Genomic DNA, 4,729 nt, shown 5'->3' on the forward strand with positions numbered 1-4,729 from the left:
TCTCGGACGTCCATCTGGCCCCGGCGGGCGAGGGCGGGAGGGAGGGCGCGGGCAGGGGAGGGGCGCGCGCGCGCAACTAGAGGCTCGAGCACGCGCGCCCGCTCTCCTTCACTTTCACCTTGACTGCGGGGGGAGGTGGGGGGAGGAGGGAACGACGACAGGAGACTATGGTCCTCCATCCCCCCACCCTCCGCCATTCGTCTTCCCACCCCCCGCACTGTCCTGCCCAGACGCCAGCCTAGGGCGGGGTGAGGAGGAGGCTGCACTGGCGCTCGGGTCGCCGCACTGCCCCGCAGCCGCGCGCTCTCTGCAGTGACGGCAACCGCAACCGCAGCAGCACCTAGTTCCAGCCTCACCAGCCTGGCCCGAGCCGCAGCTGGCGGTACCCGGGCAATTCAGGCTGAAGTCGACGAGCAGAAGGCGTGCTGGTGCTCCAAGCCCCCCATGGCATTGGCCGAAGCGCAAGAAACCGCAAGTGGGCTAGCCACGGTGTTGCACCGTGGGGACCGAGAAGAAGGGGACAGGAGAACATGAAGCGATGCAGGCAGGTGTAGGATTGAGCCCCTGAGTCCGCCCAAAGGACTTTGGCAGGGCCTGGGTGGCCAGGGTGGCTTCAAGGGGTCCGAGGGCTCTGACTGCTGCTGTTGCGGCGCGTGTGGGTGCGACGAAAGCGCCCCCTTCTCCCAAGACCTAAACGGATAAACGGAAGCGCTTGTAAGTGTGGGGGGTGCGAATCGCCACCTCCGGCCTGGCTTTCCCGCTCTTGAGAGCACCCCCACTTCTCACTTTCCCCAAATCCGCATTTTCCTTGGCACAGCCCTCGCGAACACCGAGGAGAGGGAGGTGCCCGGGGGCAGTGAGAGTGACGTGTGCTGGTGCAGAGGGGGTGGGGGGCTGCGGGCCGGGCTCTGTGGACCGACTCCTAATCCTCTTGTTTTCGGAACCGTCAGCAGATGTGGCTTCTCTTAGCTGAATAATCCGTTAAAGGAATAATAATTTTTTTTAAAGGACCTCGGCCTCACCCAACGAGGACAGTGAAGGAGATCAGCGCTTGGTAAGGCTAAAAGAAAAGGCTCTAAATTATATGTGCCCCCCCCCCGTCTTCCTCTCAATTCCCTCACCCCTTCCCCCTCTCTCCTCCTCCTTCTCCCCCATCCCTGCAATCCGCACTCGACGCGAGTTCACGCGCAGGGCTGGATTTCCAAGCTGCATTGCAACTTCTCAGCGCTTTATTATTATTCATCTGAGGGTGCAGCCTCTGCAACCTTCGCCTCTTGCGCTAGCATCCTTCCCCCCTGGCCGCGGCCACCAGCAGTGCAGTTTCTTCTGCACGCATGCTCTAGTTCACCGGAGGAGGATTCTGGTTTTTTTTTTTGTTTTGTTTTGTTTTTGGTTTTTTGTTTTGTTTTGTTTTGTTTTTTGTTTTGTTTTGTTTTGTTCGGGTTTTTGTTTGTTTCTTTATTCTCTTCAGGGTCATCCCCACGAAGCCGGGTTTTACCGTTAGCTTTTTCTCAGGCCAGGTGGTGGGACCACCAGAGCCTGCTCGGAGCCCTATCAGCCAAAGGAGCGATCGGGGATTGGCCAGGGAGGCCGCTCCCAGCTTGCGGGGCTGCCTTTAGCCTTCGCAGTTCTCCGCATTCGTCTGCATATACATTATCCCCATCCCTTTTTATTCCAGTAGCTCTGCCTTTGGTTTGGACTGGCTGAAACATTGCAGACTGCAACCAATGTCTTTTAAAGGCGAACAAAAAGATGAAGATCTTGTGTGGACTCCCGGACAAAGCGTCTTGGGCTTGGCGACGAGGGACGCGCGGAACTCTTGCTCCCGCACTGGAGAAATCAACACTGCCCAAAAGCACCCCGCGGGAGCTGCAGACCTCTGAGGGTATTTGGACTCTTACTGATCTTTGTGGCATGCTTTAGGAGGGTCAGTGTTAGGTAATGACTCTGTCCCCCCACCCTGTGGGGTGGGTGGGAAGTTGACCGAGGAACAGATCCAGTTGGGTTTGACTTGCCCTATATGCTCTCTACCTCACCCTTCCTGGGGTGTATGAAAGGGCAATGGGGAAGGCTTAGAAAAGGGAAGCAGTGGGAGGCTGCCCGAAAGGCTAACGGACGAGTGAGGAATGGGACGGGCCAGGTGAGGGAGGGGTGTGGATTAGGAAGCATCTTCCTCACCCTGGTGCGCTGGATGAGCTGTGCCGAATATAACAACGTGGGTGTCTGTTGAAAGCAATCTTAAGAAATTGACATGTACAAGCATAAGGTGACTGGACTCGTGTGTAAACAGAGTGGTGAAGGGCAGACAGGGAGGGGTCTTAAAATGTTTTATTGTCCCCATAGGTTTGGGGGTCTCTTCCCCCACCCCATCCAGCTACATTATATGGGGGTGACCTTTTAAATCTACGCCCACCCTTTTACCCCTGTAATACCGGTTGACAAGGGTGGGGTAGGGAGCATGTAGGGATGTGCGCTCGCGCTCTCTCTCTCTCTCTCTCTCTCTCTCTCTCTCTCTCTCTCTCTCTCTCTCTCTCCTCTTCCTCCTTTCCCCCCTCCCCCTTCCCAGTCTCCCCTCCTCCCCCTGTCTCCCCCTCCCTTCACTCCTCCCTCCCTCGCTCTCCCTTCGCTCCCCCCTCCCTCGCTCCCTCCCTCCTGCTGCATTTTGCATGAGCTATCTAGGTCATTAGCATTTTAGCGTATGCAAGACTTGACAAGGCTGATGAGGGACCAGATGGGCCTCGCTCTTATTTATTTATTTTTTTTTCTCTTTTCCTTTTTCCCCTCCACCACTTGGGACCTAAGCGAAAGGACCGCTGCAGGAGAGTTCCGGAAGGCTGATTCCCACAGATCCTGGACAAGGGCCGCTGCAGCTCAGCCCTGCGGCACGCCCGGCCAGGCTGCCCCAGGACTCTTAACACTCAAGGTAAAAACCCGCAGCCACACGCCCTGCCTAGGCAGCGGTTGCCGAGCCATTGCTTGCCATCCCTTTCCTCAACGTCTTCTCCCTCCCTTTGGCCCCCCTCAGTTTCCTAGGCGAAGCTGAAAGCGAATTGGGTGGGTATGACTCGCGGCGGTGGGGCGAGGTGGGGTTGATGTTTTTTCATTGTCTGGAACTGCAGGGGAGACGAAGCGAGCGGAAAGGAGTGAGGGAGTCGGGGTAATTAACACGGGGGGGAGGCACCCCTCCGTCTCCCACTTCCACCCACACCCCGAACCCTCCACCCCCTCCCCCTTTGCAGGGAAAAGCCTGGAAACGAAAGGATGCGGGAGAACAAAGAGCCTTCGGAGGACGTGGCTGTTATCTCATTGTCTGCGACTGAGGGAGCTGCGGTAGGAAGGATGCGGTGGTCCTTAGCTCATCGCGTTCCCTAACCCCACACCCTCCCTGCTGTCAGTGCTCACGCACACCACGCGTCGCCAGCTTTTTCTTTCTCATTCCTCGTTTTTTCATTCCATCTTTTTCCCATTCCCTGTCTTTCTTTCACCTTCCCTTCCTTCTTTCCTCCCTTCCTCTTCCCCCTCCCCTCTTGCCCTCCTCCCTCCCTCCCTCCTTCCTTCCTTCCTTCCTTCCTTCCTTCCTTCCTTCCTCAGGAGAAAGGCCTCTCTCTCCGTGTTCACAGCGGACCTTGATTTAAATGTCCATACAATTAAGGCACGCGGTGAATGCCAAGAATGGGGCTGTCTGAGCACCTTGGGTCCGCGAAGGCCCGCCACGGAAGGATCGACCCAGCCCAACGCCCTGGGCAGATTTCTGCGCTGCAGCTGCACGCGCCACAGGAGGGGTGGCAGGCTTCTGGGTGCCTCGCATTGCAGCCTTTGGGTGCGGGGGGGGGGGCGGTGTAGGGGGGGAGGTGCGGCTACCGACAGAGAAGGGCTTGTGCAGATGCAAATAGAATCTAGGAAGCGAACAACCCATTCTGTGACAGAAACACGATCTATGCAAGCGTGGCGGTGGCGGGGATGGGGGTGGGAGTAAAAGACAGCCTAGGGGCCGCTGAAGAGTGAAGAGTGCGTGTGAGCATCTGGGACCCTGCCTATTGTAGCCAGTCAACACCTTCCTCCCTTTCCGTTTTTGTCCTGGCTTTCAATTTACCGTTAAACAAATACTAATAATTCGGCACCCATGAGCCTGGCAAACTACCACGTAGCCTGGACTGCAGCTACATTGCGTTCCGCTTGGGGCTGATGGGTTATAGTTGTCTTTGGGGGAAAGCTGTTTGTCACCCTTTGGTGAAGAGAACTGTGAGCATATGACAAGCTTAAGCCGGTCTCTGGGGAGAAAGCACTCAGCAAATTTGCTCATGGACAGCGCACAGACTCCATCAAAGCTGACGCTGCAAGGAGGGCCTCCCAGCCTCCTTGGGGCTGTGACGGAAGTGACAGGCAGAGAGCTGCAGGAAACAGAGGCAGTATTCTGCATCCCCTCAAAGGGAGTGCTCCTCTGTTGCTCTTAAAACCCAGACAGAAGGTAAAACAGCATGTGTACAGGTGGGGGCCTGAGGAAAGTCTGTTTTGAAGCAGGCTGTCCAGGAACAGAAAGGGTTAAACCTCCCTTATCCCAAAGCACCTGCTTCCCAAATCGGCCCCCAGCAGCAGCTGGTCCTAGAGCCTTCCCCCATCCCCCCCCCACACACAGTCTCATCCCATCTCCCCGGCTCAGTGTTCACCACCAACCTGCAGTGTGTGGATGGATGGTGGCCTGGTGGCTGACCTAAACTCATTAATTTCC

General features: G+C 56.8%; 1 long non-coding RNA gene across 1 annotated transcript; it reads left to right on the forward strand.

Moving 5' to 3' along the window:
- Positions 1-283: 283 nt before the first annotated feature.
- LOC127202095 (uncharacterized) lies at positions 284-3,827 on the forward strand. The gene is made up of 3 exons (XR_007832283.1): positions 284-1,054; positions 1,679-1,885; positions 2,803-3,827. It is a non-coding gene; the product is annotated as an uncharacterized LOC127202095 (long non-coding RNA).
- The last annotated feature ends 902 nt before the right edge of the window (positions 3,828-4,729 follow it).

The sequence above is a fragment of the Acomys russatus genome, chromosome 18 (assembly GCF_903995435.1).
Source record: "Acomys russatus chromosome 18, mAcoRus1.1, whole genome shotgun sequence".
Lineage (NCBI taxonomy): Eukaryota > Metazoa > Chordata > Mammalia > Rodentia > Muridae > Acomys > Acomys russatus.